Here is a 24,897-nt window from a genome sequence, read left to right as displayed (position 1 = left end):
GGCACTAGACGCATCAATCTGGAAAATGATAAGGGGAACAGAGGAGTTTAAATACACCCAGGTGATGAGGAGCTGATTGGGAACAGGTGTGTGAGGAACGAACCAGAAGGAGGGCGTGACCAGAGAGAGAGGGAAACGCCCACCACCAAGAGTCAGCAGAGAGAGACAAGAGAGAAACGGACAGGCAGACCCAACAGAAAAAACCCCAACAAGAGACTAAACATAACAGAACCAACAAACCAAGACAAGAAGAACAGGAAACAAAGCCCAATCCTTACACTTTGATCTTTTAGTTTGTTAGTTTGTTGTTGTTGTTTTCTGTGAAGCGCATTGAGGCGACGCTGTTGCAATTTGGTGCTCTATAAGTTGAATAAATTTAATTGAATTGACAACGGTGAAAGATATAACAAAAAGTGGCGCTGTCCCTGGTGCTGAAAGCTGTCACTCACAGAGAGACAGGAGAGAGAGGCTCAAACAGCTTATTTCACACAGTTATTATAATAAAACACAGTTTGTGTTTGAGACACTGTACATTTCCGATGCAGTCAGTAAGCTTTTTGTCTTATTTGACCCGCCAAAACAACGCACTGCCTCCGACATGCTATCAAAAGCATTTATCTTAATCCCACAACATCAACAAGTGAGGAGCCATAATACCTGTTCTTTCATAGGTGGTCTGCATTGACAAGTGTTCAAATCTCAATCAATGGGCCTCTCCTGCTCCTTCCACAGTGTGTAGCAAGAGAGATGCTCCTTTAAAGATTTGTGTTTATTAAATCCCAGATCTCTCTCCGACACATTTTTCCGACACTCACAGAAGCATCCGTTGTATGAGACCGGCTGCGGTCGCCGCTAAACTGCCGGCAACGAAAACAAAATGCTGTGTTGGTTTTGATGCTGTACTCAAGCCAGTCTCAGTTTTGATACCAAGCAACGACACATGAACGCTTCCTTCCACTGGAAATGCTGGCAAAGTACTGCTGCTGTAAAACAATTTGGTTGGCCTGGTCGGTCCCGAGGTCATCTATCGGTGTTTTTCCGCAGGTAGAACTTGGGCTAGCAGGTGCATCCCGGTTGCTAACGCAGGACGGCTCTGATTGATGCTATGTTAGTATGATAGTAGTGTTCGTAGTGCTCACTGACCGTGCTTTTTTGAAATGACAGCAAATCAAATCAGTAGGTCACAGGTTAAGCGCTGGACCAATGAGCATACGTCCCCACATCACATGATGCAACTATTATGAACAAACATGTTTTTTTTATTTAATTATTATTTTTTATGCCATTTACCAAGGATGATTTCACATTTATCTACATTTATCTATATTACATTTATGGGATCTCCTCAATCCCATCGTCACATCTTCCGAAGAGGAAGCAGAGACTGGGGACCCAGAGGCGGACTCATCCATTACCCAGGCAGAAGTCACCGAGGTGGTTAGAAAGCTCCTCGGTGGCAAGTCTCCTGGGGTGTATGAGTACCTTAATTCTCTGGATGTTGTGGGACTGTCTTGGCTGACACGCCTCTGCAACATCGCGTGGTGATCGGGGACAGTGCCTCTGGATTGGCAGACCGGGGTGGTGGTCCCTCTGTTTAAGAAGGGGGACCGGAGGGTGTGTTCCAACTATAGGGGGATCACACTCCTCAGCCTCCCCGGTAATGGCTATTCCAGAGTACTGGAGAGGAGAATTCGACCAATGGTCGAACCTCGGATTCAGGAGGAGCAGTGTGGTTTTCGTCCAGGTCGCAGCACACTGGACCAGCTCTATACGCTCCATTGGGTGCTCGAGGGTTCATGGGAGTTCGCCCAACCAGTCCACATGTGTTTTGTGGATCTGAAGAAGGCGTTCGACCGTGTCCCTCGGGGCACCCTGTGGGGAGTGCTCCGGGAGTACGGGGTCCGGGGTCCTTTGATAAGGGCTATCCGGTCCCTGTACGACCGCAGCAGGAGCTTGGTTCACATTGCCGGTAGTAAGTCAAACCTGTTTCCAGTGCACGTTGGCCTCCGCCAGGGCTGCCCTTTTTCACCGGTTCTGTTCATTATTTTTATGGACAGAATTTCTAGGTGCAGCCAGGGTGTAGAGGGGGTCTGGTTTGGGAACCACAGAATCTCGTCTCTGCTGTTTGCGGACGATGTGGTTCTGTTGGCTTCGTCAAATCAGGACCTTCAGCGTGCACTGGGGCGGTTTGCAGCCGAGTGTGAGGCGTCCAGGATGAAAATCAGCACCTCCAAATCCAACGCCATGGTTCTCGACCGGAAAAAGGTGCTTTGCCCTCTTCAGGTCGGTGGAGTGTCCTTGCCTCAAGTGGAGGAGTTTAAGTATCTTGGGGTCTTGTTCACGAGTGAGGGACAGATGGAGCGTGAGATCGATAGACGGATCAGTGCAGCGTCTGCAGTGATGCGGTCGCTGTATCGGACCATCGTGGTGAAGAGAGAGCTGAGTAGGGGGGCAAAGTTCTCAATTTACCGATCGATCTACGTTCCGATCCTCACCTATGGTCATGAGATTTGGCTCATGACCGAAAGAACGAGATCGCGGGTACAAGCGGCCGAGATGAGTTTCCTCCGCAGGGTGGCTGGGCGCTCCCTTAAAGATAGGGTGAGGAGCTCGGTCACTCGGGAGGAGCTCGGAGTCGAGCCGCTGCTCTTCCACGTCGAAAGGAGTCAGTTGAGGTGGCTCGGGCATCTTTTCCGGATGCCCCCTGGACGCCTCGCTGGAGAGGTGTTCCAGGCACGTCCCATTGGGAGGAGGCCCCGGGGAAGACCCAGGACTCGCTGGAAGGATTACATCTCTCGGCTGGCTTGGGAACACCTTGGGGTTCCCCCGGAGGAGCTGGGGGAGGTGTGTGTGGATCGGGAGGTCTGGGCGGCTTTGCTTGAGCTGCTGCCCCCGTGACCCGACTCCGGATAAAGCGGAAGAAAATGGATGGATGGATGGATGGATTTCACATTTAGTAAGATACATTTAAACAATTAATAAAACATAGCTTTGGCATAATGGCTTGGCCTGCTTGTGGGTGAGTGAAGGGGGACACATGAACTCATTTGTGGGACCACGGCCCGCGAATGACCCCCCCGCCCCCCCCATGATGTCGACCCTGGCAATGAGGACGACTGGCTCGACACTGCAGTCCGTGACAGAGGAGATGTGAGCAGTAGGAAACAACACAGGCACACTCCGTGAGTAACGCCGGGGAAAGACACAACATTACAGGGAGGAACAGTTTGTGAGGGGAAGAGCACCATTCAACCAGGAGCTAAGTAATGACTGGAGGTATTGGCTTAATTGGCCCTTTCGACAAACGCACGGGGCAATGGAGCTCCTACACAGAGCCTTTTGGCTATTTTGTCGCAGCTAATGGAATAAAGGACGATAAGTTGGTACCCATTTTTTAAAAAGTGTGGTAGGCCCAAAGACTTTTAACCTGCCATGTAGCCTTCTACAGCCAGCAAAGCCAGATAGCAAAACTTTTACTGAAATCATGGACACCCAGGACCCCCGGTGATCACTGAAAGACTCAGGTTTCACAAACGAAACCAAGAAGAGGGTGAGTCTGTCACCATGTTTGTTGCAGCATTACAGAAATTAGCTGAAAACTGTGAGTTTAAAGATGGTTTGAATGTCACATTAATAAACAGGCTTGTGTGTGGATTAAGAAATTAAGCTGCACAAAAGAAATTACTCACAAAAAGTGACTTGACTCTTGACAAAGCCATTAATATGAGTGTGACAATGGAAATGGCTTCAAAAGACACTTCAGGCAGAGTACACAACGCTGACTGTGGTGAAACAAATGCACACGAACCATGTTTCCACTGTGGCAGGTTAGGACACTTTACTAGTAACTGCTGGTGCAAAGAAATGGACTGCAACAACTGTGGGGAAAAGGTCCATGTAGCACGGGCATACAGGAACGAAAAGAGTAAGGCTGGAGGCTCAAAGACTGGAAATACAAGAGACACTGCAACATTAAAAAAGGAAAGACTCGTTTGGTCATTTAAGCACAGTGAGGACAGAGTGAGCAATTCCTCAGAAGAAGAATTGTCAACTGCAATAAATACTGTGCAAATACTGAATGCGGACAACACCTCAGACAGCTTTGGGGCCAGACCCAATCTGGAGGGGCATTCTGTAAAAATGCAGACAGACATAGGTTCAAAAGTATCGTTAGCGTCACATGATGTTTACAGGCAACTTCTGAAGCATTTTCCACTCCAACCCTCGGACACAGACTTTAAAGGATATACTGGACACCGAGAGCCTATGAAAGGGACGAGAGAGGTGACTGTTCACACTGCTCAGCTGCCTGTGTTTGTTACCCAGAAGAACTGTCCTGCCATAATGGGACATGAGAAAATCAGACTCAACTGGCACAAAATAAGGTAGCTGTCACACGGTCCCATGCAGCTGCAGGCTATACTGGACAAGCACAGAGATGTTTTTCATGAGGAGTTGGGCAGCACGATAAACATGACAGGGAAGCCGCATGTCAAACCTGACAGCAAACCAGTGTTCATGAAGGCCAGGCCAGTGCCATACATCATCCGGCCCAAGGTGGAGGCTGTCCTGGACGCGTTGGGTAAGAGTGGTGTTCTGGAGCCAATGACAACCAGCAAGGGGCCACGCCATTGTCGCAGTTTCCAAAAAGGAGGGGGGAATCCAGATCTGTGGAGATTTCATGGTAACAGTATATCCTGCACTAACAGAGGAGCAGAATCATCTTCCTCTGATCAATGGCTTATTTGCTGGCCTGAGTGGGGGACAAAAGTTCAGTAAAATAGAACTCAACCAGGCTCAATTACAAATGCATGTTGAAGAGCAGTCACAGGAAATGCTGACTATCAACACGCATAAGGGACTTTTTAGATACTGCACATTGTCTTTCACTGCCGTTCAGCGAGCTATCGATCAAATCATGAGCAGATTACCTGGAGTACAGTGCTACCTGGACGATATCCTGTGGATAGGAGACGATGATGAAGGAATACAGGTCGAGAGGCCGTAAGGAGAAATGTGAATATTTAGGTCATGCGATTGACTCTAAAGGTCTTCACAATGCACCATCAAAAGTCAGTCAGCTAAAGGCTTTCTTAGGACTTTTGAACTACTCTGGACGGTTTATACTGAACTTGGCATCAATTCTGAAACCACTTCATAACCTGCTACGTAAATTAAAATTTCAAATTATTTTCATTTATATAGCGCCAAATCACAACAGAGTTGCCTCAAGGCGCTTCAGACAAGTAAGGTTTACCCTTACTAACCCCCAGAGCAGCAGTGACCCTCTGCTTGGGCCATGCTACAGACATAAATTACAGAACAATTCACAAAAATGAATATACAAGAAATGCTGTTGGTGCACAGAACAGGAGGGTCTTCAGCACAAATACCACACCCATATCTGGATGAAGCTGCACCTTAAACAGAGAGAAAAAAACAGAATCAGGCATCAGAAAGACAAGAAATACAGTATAATTTGCCAGCATTAAACAACAAGAAAAACAGGCTACTAAGGTGATCGCCAGCCACTAGCCCTAAGCTTCACTAAAAGACCCAGAATGTAGGTAAATTTGAGGCCGCGGCCCGCTGAGTTTCCTAATAAACTGGATTAAAAGAATAAAAAGTGCAGTACTATACTATGCCAGTATGCTAGCCATACGAAAGGGAAAATAAGTGCGTCTTAAGTCTGGACTTGAAAGTCTCCACAGAATCTGTTTTATTGATGCAGGGAGATCATTCCACAGAACAAGGGCACGATAAGAGAAAGCTCTGTGACCCCACAGACTTTTTATTCAACCTAGGGACATAAAGTAGTCCTGCACCGAGAACGCAAAGCCCGGGCCGTTACGTAAGGTTTAATTAGGTCAGCTAGGTAGGGAGGTGCCAGTCCATGAACAATTTTATAAGACTAGTAGCAGAACCTTAAAATCTGATCTCACAGGGACAGGAAGCCAGTGAAGAGATGCCAAAATGGGTGTAATGCGGTCAAACTTTCTGCTTCGTGTCAAAAATCTGGCAGCAGCATTTTGAACCAATTGGAGAGCCCTAATGCTGGACTGCGGTAAACCAGAAAATAGAACATTGCAGTAGTCCAGTCTAGAAGAGATAAACACATGGATCAGGGTCTCAGCATCAGCCATAGACAGGATGGGACAAATCTTCGCTATATGTAAAGAGGAAGAAGCATGAAAGTGGACAGCAAGCTGTCAGTAAGCTTTTCAAAAGGACTGCAAAAGACATCCAAACCCACTTCAGTTCTTCGCTTCCAATTGAGCTCGCCTGCGACGTTCCTCCTCATGGGGTGGGGGCAGTGATTTCCCACGTACCAACAAATGGTGAGGAAAAACCAGCTGCTTTTACATCAAGAACATTAAACAAGGCAGAGACCAGTTATGCTCCACTGTCCAAGTGTCCCGAAATACAGTTATCATAGGCTTATCAAAAGTACGATCTATTCACAGTAGGTCACATTACTTTTTAGACATAATAAGCCGTCATTTCATTCAGCCTTGTTACTTAAATTTAGAAATAGAAATTATATAAAAACATTTGTTATAGAAATACTGTAGGCTATACTATAAATAATATATCATTACTTGTGATACAATTCATCATATAAAGCAAGAAATGACTGGATGACTGGACCAATGACTGGATACAAAGGTTGAACTTTTGAAACTGCAATACACAAAAAGGCCACAAGATGGAGACAGTTGTCTATCTCACTATAAGTTACAAGTAACATCAAGGATTTCTTTTATTACCAATTTGTGTTGCTAATCAACTTAGAGAATGACTCTCAGTTTAAAGTAAAATGTTAGGTATGTGAAATTATGCCAGGACTTGGGAAAACACATTTTAGACAGGGACACCGTTATACCACGCCACCGCACCGCAGACTGTGCAAAACAGCATACTTCGTATGACCGACGCACAACCGTCACACAAATAATAAAATAAAGAAACAACCTGGCAGCGAAAGCATGGTAGCTAGCCACGCACACCATTTGCACAGGTTACATTGCTAGGCTAGGTTATGTGACTGGCAGAGTTAGCACGAACGAAAATAATATCCAACCTTAATTCATATCTGAGTGAGCCAGGTAGACAGCACTTTACTTCAGACCATAAGATCAGAATGTCTCTCTCACACACAGATGTCTGATTTATGAACAAGTTAGGTTGCTGTTCATCAATTAATAGCTGAAGTTAACCTTCACTTACCGTCATGGCCGTAGTGGTCCTCGCCTCACTTTATAGTCACCCTTTCTTGACTTCAATGAAAATATATACTTGTTTTAGAAAAAGTAAAATAAAGACCTCTTTCTTGACCTCATATTTAACTGTTGACAGCACTGTAACAGTAAAACTTGTCATTTCTAACCTACATTGTTAATAAATGTAACTATTAAATTCTTTCTAACATTTTTCCACCATTTCAATTTTCTCTAAACATTTTACTTGTCGAAATTATTATTATTTTAAGTAGTATTAGTAGTTGTAGTAAAAAAAGGCTTGAAAACTGGACCTTTAATCTAGGGGTGTTGTGAGGGGGGGACATTCTTGCCCCACGCCCCCATTCCCTCTGGATTCGCCCCTGCTTTGGCGTTTGAGCACAAAGAATGGATAACATTTATTTATGCAGAAAACATGACCAGATTTACAGGTCAGAAAGTTTTATTGCTTTTTCACATCATGCGCTCCCCAGAAAGAGAGTTTAGGTGCATTTGAGTGGAAAATAGTGTTAGTTGTTGATGCGTTGCGGAGGATCAGCTGTTTTAACGTGCAGATACGGAGCGGCTCAGCTCAGCTCTAAATAAAGGAGGAAAAAAGCATAAAAATGTCTTTGTAAAGCTCAGTACAGGTGTGCTGTTATCACTGTACTTTAAGAGGCGAGGACGAGTCGTAGCTGCTACAAAAACAACAACAAAAAAAAATGCGGATGAAAAGCTCACAGCTCGCTTTACTTCATAAAAAAAAAAAAAAAAAATCCACAGGCCAGTAGGCCATCAGGCCAGCGGGCAAATGCCCGGTGTGCAATACTATCAGTCCAGCAGTGGCTGTTAACAGCTCTCCCTGCATCCCACATTCATGTTTTATGTCTCTTTTTCAGGACAACCTGTTCTTTCATAATATATATATATATATATGCTTTTGTTGTGTTTTATGAGTGTAATAAAGGTTTACAATAAAAAATAACAACATAAAAAGTAAAGCGAAAAATAATTTTCCACACACATTTATTCAAATCACACAGCAAACTATAATCAACAACTGTTTTGACACTTTGTAAAGGTAATTTGAGGTCTTGTGTGAAAGACTGTACAACAAAAAAGTTAAAACAATAAACACAAATGCACATTTTGAACAATATATACAAATGGTCTATGAGTTTATGCTCCAGTCTGAGCAGCGGCCCCTCTCCCTCAACTCATTAATATGGTAAACAGAGGGAGAGAGCCACAGAGTATTCCAGTAACATTCAAATGCAAACTAGTGGAGCAATCCTGATAGTTACACACTCTTTATTTGAGCACGTGAGATTGTCATGCGAGGCTGTCTGTCTCTTTCACTTTCGCTGTGCGTAATGGCGCAGGGCACATTGGAGGAGTTATGGGGCCTATTTTAATGGGCCAACTAGTAAGATATCACTCCTGAAAATGATTTTTGGTTTATCACGTGAGGTAAATCTGCCCTACTATTGGATTTTGGAAAACCATGTGACGTGAACCAATTCTGTTTGGACACTCACATTGTGCACATCATCACACAGCTTTTATGAGGAGTACAAAGATGGCCGACAGTGGATCGAAAGTCCGCGGAGTTAATTTTTCAGAAAAAAAAGTACGTTTCTATCTCATATCATTAAAAAGTTATTTATAATTTCGTAAAGCTTGTTCCCAGCCATTGTATACGACGGCGTCGGCCCCAGAGGGTTAATCTGTCCAAGGACACTTCCACGTTTCACTTGGTGAAGGACATGCCGACATTTCCTCCTGGTCAACAAGACGCCCAAGTTTCACCTAGTCAAGGAGTGGTCCATGTCTCACCTGGGCAAGGACACTCCCACATTTTACTTGGTGAAGAACAGTCTCACATTACCCCTGGTCAAGGACACACTCACATCTCACATGTCCACATTTCCACCTGGCCAACAACACGCCCGTGTTTCACCTGGTCTAGGACTCCGCCACAGTTCAGCAGGCAGTGGCAGATAAATGGCTATAATCAGGAAGTAGGGACATGCAGGTTCTGTAGTGTGTTGGATGCAGTGACACGTAGCATCAGCGAGTGCTCCCACAGCAGAGCGAGACCCAGTCGGATCAATAAGCTTTTGAATTGCTTTTGTGTGCAGCTTCTAGCCCCCCCACACACAAAAATCAATCATTATTTACTGGGAACAGGGCATATTTCTTCAGAGGGGCTGAAGAGAAAAATGTTTGAAAAAACCAGCTTTAGGCAAAAGAACCAGGGCGGTTCCTGTGGGACCTCTGGTCCAACCAAGGAACTGACCGTCACAGGCTGCTGTGCCACCTGACCTTTGACCTCCTCCGCTTTCAGTGCACAGTGACTACGGGCGGCGCTCCTGAAGGGCGGAGGATGGCAGCCGCGGCGAATGGCTTTGATTTCCACTCTTTTCATGTGGCCTGTCATCGGCTCGTCTCCTTTAAAGCTGAGCAGGACGGCATTTTGGCAACTTTCAACATAAGGTGGAAAAAAGCAATGAGAGGAAGGAAGATGAGGCGGCGTGCTGCGGATCAAAGCCACCTGGGATGGAGAGATAGAATTTAAGTCAGGCGCTAACAAATGATGTGCACGACCAACGGCTGCCAGCAGAAAGACATGGAGACAAACTGACAACGAGGGACAAAAACAAACCTGCTATCAGGGATTAGAGGAAGGTGCTGAGCCTTTCAACAACTTCTTTCAGCCCTGAAATCAGAACACAAAAGAAGAGAAAAACTGCAGAGGATGCTGGAAGCTTTGAGCCCGAAGAGCAGATGCCATGAAAGAGCTGCTACAGCAACCATGTGTCCATCAACGGCACCCTTGAGCAAGGCACTGTGACTGATTTCCTCAGAAGGTTCCAGGTGTCAATGTTTCCACGTTTAAACGTGTTTCAGTGGATTTTTGGGTCCCGCTGGAGAGTTTGTCTCAAAGTGTTTTTTGGTGAGATTCAGTTGAAGATGAGCACTGTGAGGGAACGTCCTCATGAATGTCCATGTGGTGTGTTTCTCTGGACACGATGCAGCATGCAGATGTCTTAGTGTTGAAAACCCCAGAGACAGCAGAAAGTCAAGGACATGCCCATGTTTCACCTGGCTGCAGCAGATAGATGGTGGGGTTGGACAGGTATTGCATCTTGATGGTTGCCATCCAGGACCCGATGTGGTTCTGCAGTGTGGTGGATGCTACCAGACATGACCTGACCTTTACGTGTTCTAACATGCAGTATGATGACATCAGTTTTCAGTGTCACACTGACCCACAGTTTGGTCCACGTTCCGAGGCTCATCAAACAGCAAAAGTCTGGTCCAGAAAAATGTTGATTTTGGATGAAATATTTCCTTAGTTGTTTTTTTTTTTTTTAATTGACATCAATGTCTTGATTTGTTAAATACAGTTGTAAACATTAATCATTGTGACCTGAAGGGCTGCACACAGGATCACATCTCAGCAATGAAGTTCGAGTTAAAGTCATCGGTACAGAATGATCCAGAACACGTAACCATCAGTCCGCGCCACTCTGAGTCGCTGTCACATGCATGACAGATGCTTTTTGAGTTTTTCAGGAACATATTAGCTTGGCTCATTAGCCTGCTAATGCTGGGTCATCCTTTCACAATAAAGTACATCACTGGCTTCTCACTGTCCAGCTTGTGAAGACTTGTGTTTTGTATTTGGTCTCTGTGTTGTTCTGGGTGATGGTGTCATTCTCCATATTATTTGATGAATTCTCCTGTAAATATTGTCTCATAATTTTCTATTTTGTCTGTTTCTGTTTCCTGTAGCTTTAAGGGAACATTACACAGTGAGAAATGCAATACTTTCCTATAAGAAACATACCAAAGAGCTGATATTCCATACTTTTTACACTAGTCCCGCAAGTACATACCTTTATCAGACATTTGAACTTCGCGCTCTCCCAAGCGCCCCTGGGCCGCCATCTTTGTAGAATATCTGGGCACTTCCTGCTCGGCGCTGATGTTATTGAGGAAAGACTGTACATACGCGCCAATTTCCACTGTTGGAATTACAATTTTGTACATGGCCCATGTCAGACAAGCGTTACTTCCATACATTAATTGAAGTCTCCGTTGCTGTGCTGCAAAACACAGGGCATGACGCGGGGTGTTTGTGGCCAATTAACGAATGAAGCATGAATTCAAGGTCTGTTCTCGTGCATACCAAACGTGGCATCAGCCTGCAGTTTCCGCATCTGCACCAAAGAATGTTGTTCAGGTGCCAAGTTTCTGTCTCAACATTTTTGTCATCCCAGACTTGAATCCAGTCGTTCATGCTCCTGGCTGGAATAGATTCTGGATCTACCAGAGGATGCTATAAATTAAAAAAATAAAAAATTCTCCAAAGTTTTTCACAATGACATTTTCCCAAACTGAGCTCTGTAGTATAATAAACAGAATGCCACTGATGTGTGCAGTGAATTTGGTGATATCACTCCTTATTACAATGATTTATTCAATAATTTTCTGCTGTCTTTTTCTTCATGTTTGCACTTTGTAGACGGTCCCTAAGGTTCCATTTTTCTGCCGCCTGCCCGTTCAGATCAGTGTTATTTTTTCAGCTCAGAGGACGGCTCATATGGATAAAAATAAGGTTGTAGCTCGTTGTCTACCCTCCTGAGGTTAGAAACTAGTTTGTTTTTCTACAACGTTTCTCTTAAGATCTATTGAGCCGTGAACTTCGAATCTGTGAATATCTTTCTAACTTTAACGAAGTGGGAGGGGGGCGCCACTGCAGCCGCTATAAATGAGTCTCCTCCGGTAGATCCGGAATTACTGTAGCCAGGAGCATGAACGACTGGATTCAAGTCTGGGATGGCAAAGATGATGAGACAGAAACTTGGCACCTGAACAACATTCTTTGGTGCAGATGTGGAAACTGCAGGCTGATGCCACGTTTGGCACACGCGAGAACGGACCTTGAATTCATGCTTCATTCGTTAATTGGCCACAAACACCCCGCGTCATGCCCTGTGTTTTGCAGCACAGCAACGGAGACTTCAGTTAATGTGTGGAAGTAACGCTTGTTTGACATGGGCCATGTACAAAGTTGTAATTCCAACAGTGGACATTGGCGCGTATGTACAGTTTTTCATCAATTATATCAGCGCCGAGCAGGAAGTGCCTGGATATTCTACAAAAATGGTGGCCCGGGGGCACTCGGGAGAGCGCAAAGTTCAAATGTCCGATAAAGGTACGTACTTGTGGGACTAGTGTAAAACGTGTGGAATATCAGCTCTTTGGTATGTTTCCTATAAGAAAGTATTGCATTTCTCACTGTGTAATGTTCCCCCTTTAACTTCTGGTTTCACATGTTTCTGCACTTCCATATCTTTCATTGTCAGATTTCATGAGTTGGTCCTGCTCTTGCGTTGCTGTTCCAGTGTTTCTGACTTCCTGGTACAGACCTCTGCTGTCGTCCCATCGTCCTGATTTTTACCTGCTGCTTTGTTACCGTCCCCTGTTTTTGGATAATCCTCTTGTCTCCCTCATGGAGAATGTTGCCTGTTGGCCTGATCACCCATGTGCCTGGCCTGTTGCCTGTGACCACGCCCCTTTGTCTGCTGCTTGAAGATTGTCAGAAATGTTTAAACTGCCCTTTTGTTGACAATAAACCCATTTTTGCTTGCCCTCTGTCAAGGTTCTCTGCTTTGGGGTCCACTGCCAAACCGTTACACAGCTGCTTTTACTATAATGATAACATGTTGTCAATTCCTCAGAATTGAGTGAGTCCATATTTTTTTTCCCTCTGCTTGGTCTAAAAAAGTAACTGTTACTAACTGCCACAATTTTTTTTTTCCTGATTTCTTATAGTGTTTCTTAAAGCCAGAAAGTTGCCATTTGAAATGACTTTAGTTTTGTGTCATGTCTGTGATCTGCTTTTATTCTACAAAATTAAACAACTGAATGAACATCCTGGCCAGTGATTCCATAATTATTGCCAGGGGTTGTATAATGCAAAAATACTGTGTCAGAGACAAGCCAATTACATTTTGGTGGTGATCCAGATCAGCCTTTATATTTAGCATTTAACTGTTTCTGGCAGAAAGTGCTATATGATGTTACAAAGGCCCATAGAGACACGCTGCTGTGAGACACTTCCTTTAGAAATTATTTGTGCTTTATTAATTAGATGAATAAACATATATTTCCACGAGGAGGAGGCTGCGTTGATAATTAAAATTAGAGATTTTAATTTCACCGCCGGCTTCAGCAGGAAGTTCCTCAGGCAGCGTGGATTATAGAAGCACTTGGAGGATCGTGGGTCCCGGTCTGTGTAATTGCTTTCTTGAGGAGGTGACAGAAGTGAGAAAACAGCGTTACCGCGGTGCAACGCCACACTAACATATTTTGATCATTAAAACCGCTGCATCTGGTTTTAACGCTCGGCCACCGCATTGTCTCCTCTGACAGCTGATAATTGAAACTGGCCAATTACGTGCAGAGGAAAGCTGGTAATCTGTAAAGTAGACAGCCGCTGATTTAAGGCGGGTATGAGGAGGTTTTCACTCCTCTGAGGCTTTAATGAAAATTCACTCCTTCAAATTGCGCTTAACACAAAATCTGAGGAGAAAAAAAAAACAAAAATATCTAAGCACACAAACTTCTGAAGCAATAGGAAGCTGACACCAGTATTGGGCACAGATAACCAAAAAATTAACTTCAATAACAGATAATCAGATAACTGAAAAGTTATCTTTAATAAAGATAAAACAATAAACCACCCAAAAATGTATCAGAGATTACAGATAACCGATAAATTCCAGTATTGTCTCCAGTATAGTTGCAACTACTAACAAGCTGATTTTGAGTTTTAACACCACGATCACTTCTGAAAGGATCAAAAGCGACAACAGACCCAAACAATGAGTCAGCACTTTTCTCTTTGAACATCTTGCTCCCTGCTGGAAGTTCGAGTTTACTACATGGTTTCCAGCACAGAAGCAAGCTGAGAGGAGCCACAAAACTCAGCTCTACTCAGTCACAACGCTTCCGTCAGGTGGAGGTCTTGGAAAATAAAGCAATGCTGAGTTATGGTTTGGTGTATAAATAAAATGAATACTGATAGAATAACTCCATTAATGTCAATTTGTACAAAGTTAAAACATAACATATATCTTTTAATGTTGAATAATGCACTAATTCTGAAGTTTTGTAACAAACACAGACAGATCACAAAGGATTCTGGGTAAAATGTACCTCCACTAAACACTGATCGGTTGAGTCATTCATTATGTAAGCCAACATGTTAATGTGACGTGTGTCGTGTGTCGGTGTTTACAGATAAATGTGCTTTTGTAAAATATTCCATTTTTTATTTGTAAAAACAGGCATTTTCAAAAAAAAAATCCAAAAAAAAAAAGCCAAATTGTAATTAGATAACTGTCTGATATAACCGGTGTCAAAATAAATAGAACGCTGCCATGATCTACTGGTGCCAGTGCGAGTTTTGGCCCTTTTCAGCTGATTTTTCATTCGTGCGAGAATTTTTTGGATCGCACCGAGTTTCAGGTTAACTGCACGTCCTGCATCGTTTAGTATACATGGAGTAACAAGCTTTTGTTTTGTGTTGTTTTGTTTCAACTTTAATGTCTCCCATCGAGAGTTTTTGTAAATAAGTTTGAAAAAAAAGCTTCTGTTTATGTTTTGCTTCTGGAAACACGAGTCCGACGTGTGGTTTTTGAATGTACAATGTGTGTGAGAACATAAATCGGGTGCTCTGAACTTTTACACCGTGCGGTTCTCTGGTACACTTTGAGCTGGAACTGAGTACAGTGATTGAAAATATCAGCCCAGCTTCAGTTTGAATACTGCCATGAACACTACTGGCCAGTAGATGGCAGTAGAGACTTGCCAAAGCAAAATTCCAGATAATCTATGTCTGCTGCTACTCTGCTAAGTTTAAAATGCATGGAATTTAATAAACGCAAACACAGTAACGTCTATAAACCCAGAGAAATTAGTTTTTTTTTTTTTTTTTTTTTGGTAATTAGTTCTCCTTTGCCTGCAGAAGATAGAGCTGGAAACAGCTCTTCTGGTTTTACAGAGGATAGAACTACACATCTGCTACAAAACATTTAAAAGGTAGGTGTTCAACTGAATTTAAATTTTATAAGAGTTTGTAAGCTGTTCAGCTTTGTTTACCACGTTAATGGTCTAAAAATTATTGGACAAAAATTTATGGGAAGATAATTAGTCCAATAATGGTTTTCAAAGTTATCTTACGCTTTGAGCGTCTGATGCAGATGGAAAAGCGCTATATAAATGCAGTCCATTTAACCAAAACATTATCTTCGATAATTATCGGATTATTGGAACTGTGCTCACCACTGGCTGACACGAGTACCATCTGACGGGTCATTCATGAGCAAACGGGAGGTCGGAAAGGACAAAAATCTCTCCTGTGTCAGAAGAACTCAGACTCTCCCATTTGTTGCTCCATTGTTTGTTCAAAGGGCCAATCAATACAGTTTATTCTTCTAAGACTTTAAAGCAAAAACAACCAAATGTTCAGTTTTTGGTCTTCAAAATGTTTCTTTGTTCATCTTCAGACCAAAGCACTAAAGTGTTGCAAACAGAGTTGTTAACATTTGCGCTGAACCTGAGAGTCATTATGTGACGACACCCACGGGCACTGGTTTGGGTTCCTCCTTCACAGAAAATCTACCCGGCAACAGCACAGATTTCACCTTCACACAGGTCAAAGGATAACGGCATATATTAATGAACCTGCAGGGGGCAGACATGAGCAAGATGCAAATAAACAGGTTAAAAAAAACCACTGTGTCCTTTATCAGGAAACAGAAAGAGAGAGAGAGAGAGAGAGAGAGAGATGTTGTGTCATTCATTCACTGGAACTTCAATTATTTTCTGCTGCTTGTCTGCATCACAGTGGCAGAAGACCAATCAGCTCCCCAAAGTCCTCAAACTGTTCCTGGGGGATCCTGAGCTGTTCTTAAACCAGCTGAGAAATATAATCCCTCTAGCGTGTCCTGGTGGACGTACATGGAAGAACTTCCTAAAGAGACGACCTAGGGTCATCCTCACCAAGGGCCTCATGTACAAAGACTTGCATGGATTTCCTACTGAAATATGACCTAGGCCAAAACCCAGAAACTGGTGTAAGCACAAAAAACATGTATCAACGTGTGTGTACGCATGGATCCATGAACATTCCATTTATACATCCCACTGAACGTGGAATTGCATGCACATGCACCAATCTCCTCCCTTTCTACATCCTATTTAAATATGCAAATCTATGTAAATAGGCCATGGGAGCTGGGATACTGAGTCTGAGCTACAGATGACTAGAAATGACATGGAGAGATGCAGGGATAGTTTATTTTGGTACCCTGTTAGATGCAGTGGTGGGCACAGTTCCGCTAATCCGCTAACCATCAAAGATAATGTTTTCATTTTGGGATTAGCTTTTCAGATAACTTTGAAAACCATCAATGGAATTATCTTCTGATAAGTTTTGGTCCAATCATTTTTAGACCGCTAAAACATATTTTTGGAGGTGTGGTGAACAAAGCTTAACAGTTATAAACATTTATTAAGTTTAAAATCAATTGAGTACCTACCTGTTTAATGTTTTATAGTAGATGTGCAGTTCTAGCCTCTGCAAACAGAGAAGAGCTGGCTCCAGAAGAACCTGCTCTATCCTCTGCAGGCAAAGGAGAACTGGTCACAGAAAAGGAAAAGAGGAAAAAAAAAACCCTCATTTCTTTTGACCCCATACTGATACACTGGCAACATCACCCAAGTGATCCAGAGGCATACAGTTTTAACTTATGGTTAAAATTTTAACCAAACTAATTTCGGGCAAGTTATTTAAATTAATGTCACATCTGAAGTTGTACAAAGTGAAAATATCAGATATATGCTTTAGTTTTAAAGTAATGCACTAATTTTGAAGGTTTTAGTGTGGACATGCTGTGTCTAGGTGCATTAAGGGGTAATCTCACTACATTCATGACAGAAGAAATGCATTTGAGATGCTCTGATCAGGCTCCACAAGGACAACAGCATTAAACTCTTTGTATATTGTGCCTAAAACTCTCGTGAATATATTCCCTGGGTTTATAGATGTTGTTAGTGTGTTTGTTTTATGTAAAAATGCCAGAAGCAGCCCAGGTTGCTTCTCCATTATTTTTAGTTAGAATCATTGCAATCGATTCCTGCTTGCTCTTTAGAGTCCTGATTATGTCAAACACTGTCTGTCATCTTTGTTCCAGAGTAATATATATATATATATATATATATATATATATATATATATATATATATATATATAAGATGTCTGAAATTCAGTTTGCATTTATTAAATTCCATGCATCATAAATGTAGCAGACACGCATTATCTGGAATTTTGTTTTGGCAAGTTTTCATGGTCTCTACTGCCATCTACTGGCCAGTAGTGTTCATGGCAGCATGAGCATCTGGACACCAGTAGATGGCAGTGTTTTATTTATTTTGACCCTGGTTATAGCAGACGGTTATCAAATAACAACTTGACTTTTTGGCTTTTTGCAAATGGCTTTTTTTTTACAAATCAAAAAAGGCATATTTTACAAAAGCATTTATATGTAAACACCAACACACACACACACACACACACACACACACACACACACACACACACACACACAGACACACACACACACACACACACACACACACACACACACACACACACACACACACACACACACACACACACACACACACACACACACACACACACACACCTCTCATTAATGTGTTGGTTTTTACATACAATGAATGAGTCAACCAATCAGTGTTAGTGGAGGCACATTTTGCCCATAATCTCTTTGGCATCTGTCTGTGTTTGTTACAAAATTCAGAATTAGTGCATTATTTAAAATTAAAAGATCTATGTTATAGTTTAACTTTGCACAAATGACAGAATTGACATTAATGGAGTTATTCTATCGGTATTAATTTTATTTGTAAACCAAACCATAAGTCAGCACTGCTTTATTCTCCAAGACCTCTGCCTCACGGCAACACTGCACTCAAAGACAGAAGTGCTGATTCATTGTTTGGGTCTGTGGTTGACTTGATACTACCAGAAGCGATCGTGGTGTTAAAACTCAGTATCAGCTTGTTAGTAGTTGCAAGTGTACCAGAAACAATACCAGAAGTTAGTTGTAGCTTCCAATAAATTTTTGGGTGGTTTATCAGTTTAGCTTTATAAAAGATAACTTTTAATTTAGCTGATTATCCCTTATCGAAGCTAACTTTTTGGTAAGCTGTGCCCACTACTGGTTAGATGGAACACACATGAAACAGTAAATGAGTTAGTGGGAGCGTATGTGTGTGAGGCTGCAACATTGTGGGCTCAAGGCAGTGCACACATACTTAAGTAAAAAATGTGAGGTGCACTGCGGATGACAGTGTGTAACATTCACAACTTTACACACATTTATTGACAAATACTGAACACAGGGAGACAATTGAGGCCTGTTAAGAAGCTCTCGTTTCACCATCAAGAAACAAAAAATAAATAATAATAATAACAGAATACATATTTGAATATGCACATGCCCAAATGTGCCCACGGTGGTTTTAAATCGGAACAACTACGCAAATAAACTACTTACTCATCGTGCATGTGTCAGACGAGGACATGAAATGCGGGATGACATATTGGGGGTTATGGCTAGGGTTAGGGGAAGACAGTTACGTTATGTTATGGTTAGGGTTAGGAGAAGGGGTTACGGTTAGAATAGTAAAATAAAAAAAAAACAGGTCATGGAAATGTTACTCATCTCATTACGGAAGCATGAAAAAAAAGGTGTTAGACTGGGCTAGACACACAGCTGGTGGCTCGGCTCCAGATTGACTGGCACACTCCTGACCGATCAGCGGGCTACTTCTGGAATGCCCCTGTTGTCAGGAAGCCCAGGGTGCTCAGCATGTGAGTGGGCACATACAACCCCTGGCTCTTCGCTCTATTGCACTCTGGGCAGTCGCAGTTCTGTACACAACTCCAGTAACAGTGTCCTTGGCAAACAAAATTGGCTTATGAGCCAATTATCGTCATTTGCAAGTAAATCTTTGTTGCCTGAATACTCGCTCAGGTTGGATTGCACCATTTGCAAGGTCCTCTAACAACGCTAACACAGCCACTGTTAGTGCCATTTTACACCTCACTTTGTGTTAAATGTTGATCAGTGTGTCTCTAATGACTTCATGTTTTCACACTATTAACGGTTCCCAGCATCACCTCTACGTGTCTGCAGAGGAACAACAGCTGTAGAAATGTGCGTATGCCAGCCAGGATTTTTGTGTGACACACCGCACATTTCCACGGTCATTTCACTTTTGATACATTTGCACGTTGGCATGGAGACGGACAAATGCCACATTTTTGTGCCCCAGACGCCCAAATGACCTCAGCTGCATATTCCAACTCCTCACCCTGTCCCTGAGTGTAAACCCACATACTAGCGGCTGTAGGCCACCAGGCACATGCCTGTAGGATCCCCCATTGATTGTCTGTCTCCTCACCTGGGGCTAATTTGCCATGGAAGGACTCACCAGGACTACACAGGTCCAAGGATCAGTGGAGCCCTCAAACCCCTCTACCACATTCAGATAAAGAAGCTCGACACTGCAACTACAAATCACTGCACAACAATAAATTCAGTCCAACATTAAGTTTTAACCAACAAAATTCACAGCAGACATTTTCACTTTGACACAACATGTTCCGATTGTATGTGATGTGCGTCAGGACCGTGGGAGGAAGTCCAGAACATGTCGAGATTGTGGAAAAAGAAAGAAAAAAGTCGGCAACATGTTTTTATTTATAGCCCAGAAATCAAACGGAACGATGACTCTGAAGATAATGTCAGAGAGAAAATGATCTTTGGATTAATGGAACCAGTTGGGACACTGCGATCTGAAGGCTGCGCAGGGTTCCAAAAAGAGGTGGAGACAGAAGATGTCTGTTTTACAAACGTGTCCTCTTTTCCCCCCCTCTCTCCGTCATCACGGCCTGAAGTGATTTCCTCCTCAGTATTGTTCTCTGAGTGAAGCGTCTCCTTGCACTTTTGTCTCCGTTTGTCACTTAAGCTCGGGGACAGATGAATCATTAGTTGTCCTGTAGGTTTTTTTTTCCTGCAGCCTGAATTGCGTCTTTGTTCCTATAAATCTAATAAAGAGTCTGATTGCTTTTGCTAATCATCCTGCGTCTTCCTGCTGCTGCTTATTGCTGCCATTAATTTCAGAGATAACCGGCCCTCTGCTGGAGCACAGAGCCACGATAACAATACCGAGCAAGCGAGCGAGCGTGTGTGTGTGTGTATGTCCAAACTAAATGAGAGGGAGTTCCCGTGTGTCACTTTTTTCTCTCTCTTGCAGAACTGAAGCAGGAGCTCACTCACTCATGCTTTTTTCCTGCTGGTTCTTTGCGTTAAATTCGGTCTCGGTCATCCTGTGGACATATATGGTTGTGAATTTCTTATGGAGTCGTGTCTCCTGAAGTCCTCCAGCAGACTGTAAAATGCTGCATGTTGTCAACTTGCAAAATCAGAGATAATTAGAGGAGCACACACATCTGCAATACCACTGTTACCTGGCAGGGGGCAGCCACAATTCAGACTATGATCTCTGTGATGTCACAAGTGACAGGAAGTGAAGGAGATAACAGGAACTATTTTTTGAAGAGTGTTAGATCACTACCAAATGTTTGGCACATCTTCCCAATGTGAGAATCACACATTTTGTAAAAACCGTTGAGGTGTTTTGGAGATATTCTGCCTCCAGGCGCACAGCTCCTGCCTACCTTTGCTCCGCCTCTGTCGGCCAGCGGAGGTGCGTTTTTTAACAGGACGTTGCCTCTGAGCGCTGAGTTAGTCATAATTCCCAGCAGGAACATTCTGAACACTCCGTAAATACTTTGATGTGGAGAAAAACACGGAGAGACACAGTTGAAGCTTGCCGGCTTCCGGCTGTTTTTAAAAGTGAAATATAGTACCTGAGATAATTACGGTTCAGGGATTTAGAGATTTTTACAAAATGAAGACAAATGAAGGCAGTCTGCAGGATGACACAGTTTACACACACATCTGCCGAAATCTACAGGATGTCCTACGAGAGGGTCATCACGCCGTGTCACATGATGTTAAAGTTTGCTGAGGGTCACCAAACAGCAACACAGATGAGTCAAGTTTAGAGCCGCCACAGCCACTGAGCAACAACAACAGCAACAGCGGAAACCAAAAACTGCTTCTGGTGTTTTGATTCCAGGAAGAAACCTGAAGCAGACCGGAATGAGTGGAGCGACCATCTGCTGTGGCCAAACTAACTAAAGAACATGACAAATACTCACCGAAATGTTTCAGACCAACAACTACAAACAGCCCCGAGTTGGACATTCGAATCCCAGTCAATGTGCTGATACCACCTTAGTCATGAAAATGTTCAGTTCTCAGACCAAACCTGACACATGTCCAAGAGTCACATTCAGACGTGAGGTAACTCGAGTTCATCCCACATCTGTTCACATGTTCGAATTCTCAGCACTAATCTGGACTCCATGCAGACATTAAAATAAAAAACAAAGTCAAGCTTCTTTATATATCTATGTACAATAAGTCACATCTGTTAAAAAAAACACCTTTTGAAGAGAAAGAAATATAAAAGTTGCACCTGTCTTCTGCATGTGGAACTGACATTGTAACACAGTAACAGGCAGGAACTCAGTGTACCATGTTCACATCACAGCGTGTGCTGTTACTTAACATTAGAATTTTTAAATTCCAAAAAATAAGCAAACTAACACACACTGGGCAACATATTGGACATTATTTTGCTGCAGTTTGGATAAATTAAACCATCAGATGGACACAGATCAAGAAGTGAACAGTAGATTTTTGTAGTAAGCCCTGACCTTGTGGTGCATACAAAAAGGACTTTGAAACTGTAAATGTAGCGGCTGCACTCTGCATTGTGTTGTTTTGCCTCCACCCATTCACTCTCCTCAGGACACGAACTCACAAGCCTCAGCATGAGATTCGCACTAAAACCCCGTGCTCTGGCCTTGTGACCAGAGAATCCTTTTGAGCTATTGTGGAGTGACGTTTACTAACTACCAGTGGTGGGCACAGTTCAACTAATCTGCTAACTGCTAATTAGCTAAGATAACTTTTTTGTTAGTGGATTAGCTTTTCAGCTAACTTCAAAAACTATCAGCAAACCAATTAGCTTCCGATAAATTTAGTTCTGATAACTTTTACACCACTAATGTTTTTCTACATAGTAACGGTGAAAAACATTTATAAACCCTGTTGTCTCCTGTCTGCTATGTATTTTGCAGCAGTGAGGCAGCTGAGCTCAGCTCTACCCCAGTAGAAGGAGCCTAGCCACCAGACTGCCACAAAAAAAAAAACACCACCACAAAAAACAAAGTCATTTCCTCGGACAGCATACGGCGGCCCGGCTGTGAAACAGACGTCTTGAAAAGGAAAACAGGTTTGACTTACAGTTTGATTTATAAATCAAATTCATCCAGATAGAATAACTACATTAATGTAAACTCTTAAAATGTACAAAGTGATATATAGCACATATCTGTTAATTTTAAAATAATGAGTTAATTCTGAAGATGAACATGAACACACAGGTGCCCAAAGGGATTATGGGTAAACTTAGCCTCTGCTCAAACTGATTGGCTGACTAATTCATTCTATGCAAAAACCAACACAAGTGAACGTAACGTGTGTGTTGGTGTTTACAAATAAATGTGCTTTTGTGAAATATGTAATTTTTTTTCATTTGTAAAAAAAAAAGGCATTTGCAAAACCAAAAAGTCTGTTAAGTTGTGATTCAGGTCAACAACCGTGTGATATAATGGGGGTCAAAATGCACAGAACACTGCCATCTACTGGCACCGGTAAACTTGTACACATTTTGTGAACATTCACTTGTTACATGTTACAAGTGAATGTAATGTGTTACATTCACTTGTGTTGGTTTGTACATCCACTGTGTTACTGTTTTACAAAAGCACATTTTTTTGCAAACACCAACACACATGTTACATTGATTGACTTGTGTTGGTTTTTACATAGAATGAATTAGTCAATCAATCAGTATGAGCGGAGGCTAAGTTTGCCCGTAATCCCTTTGGGCATCTGTGTGTTAATGTTCAAATCTTCAGAATTAGTGCATTATTTTAAAATTAACAGATATGTGTTATATATTCACTTTGTACATTTTAAGAGTTTACATTAATGTAGTTATTCTATCCGGATTAATTTCATTTATAAATCAAAACCATAAGTCAAACCTGCTTTCCTTTTCAAGACATCAAATAAAACCAGCTTTATGTGTTGTTATCTATCGTCCACCTGGTCGTTACTGTGAGTTTCTCTGTGAATTTTCAGATCTTTTGTCTGACTTAGTGCTTAGCTCAGATAAGATAATTATAGTGGGCGATTTTAACATCCACATAGATGCTGAGAATGACAGCCTCAACACTGCATTTGATCTATTATTAGACTCAACTGGCTTCGCTCAAAATGTAAATGAGTCCACCCACCACTTTAACCATACTTTAGATCTTGTTCTGACTCATGGTATGGAAATTGAAGACTTAACAGCATTCCCTGAAAACCCCCTTCTGTCTGATCATTTCTTAATAACATTTACATTTACTTTAATGGAATACCCATTACAGTAGAAGTCTTTTGGAAAGCGCTGTAACTAGGTTTAAGGATATGATTCCTTCTTTGTTATGTTCTCCAATGCCATATACCAACACAGTGCAGAGTAGCTACCTAAACTCTGTGAGTGAGATAGATTATCTCGTCAATAGTTTTACATCCTCATTGAGCACAACTTTGGATGCTGTAGCTCCTCTGAAAAAGAGAGCCTTAAATCAGAAGTGCCTGACTCCATGGTATAACTCACAAACTCGCAGCTTAAAGCAGATAACCCGTAAGTTGGAGAGGAAATGGCGTCTCACTAATTTAGAAGATCTTCACTTAGCCTGGAAAAAGAGTCTGTTGCTCTATAAAAAAAAGCCCTCCGTAAAGCTAGGACATCTTACTACTCATCACTAATTGAAGAAAATAAGAACAACCCCAGGTTTCTTTTCAGCACTGTAGCCAGGCTGACAAAGAGTCAGAGCTCTATTGAGCCGAGTATTCCTTTAACTTTAACTAGTAATTACTTCATGACTTTCTTTGCTAATAAAATTTTAACTATTAGAGAAAAAAATACTCATAACCCTCCCAAAGACATATCGTTATCTTTGGCTACTTTCAGTAATGCTGGTATTTGGTTAGACTCTTTCTCTCCGATTGTTCTGTCTGAGTTATTTTCATTAGTTACTTCCTCCAAACCATCAACATGTCTATTAGACCCCATTCCTACCAGGCTGCTCAAGGAAGCCCTACCATTAATTAATGCTTCAATCTTAAATATGATCAGTTTATCTTTATTAGTTGGCTATGTACCACAGGCTTTTAAGGTGGCAGTAATTAAACCATTACTTAAAAAGCCATCACTTGACCCAGCTATCTTAGCTAATTATAGGCCAATCTCCAACCTTCCTTTTCTCTCAAAAATTCTTGAAAGGGTAGTTGTAAAACAGCTAACTGATCATCTGCAG

This window comes from Thalassophryne amazonica, chromosome 11 (assembly GCF_902500255.1).
Source record: "Thalassophryne amazonica chromosome 11, fThaAma1.1, whole genome shotgun sequence".
NCBI lineage: Eukaryota > Metazoa > Chordata > Actinopteri > Batrachoidiformes > Batrachoididae > Thalassophryne > Thalassophryne amazonica.
This window is presented reverse-complemented; position numbering follows the sequence as displayed.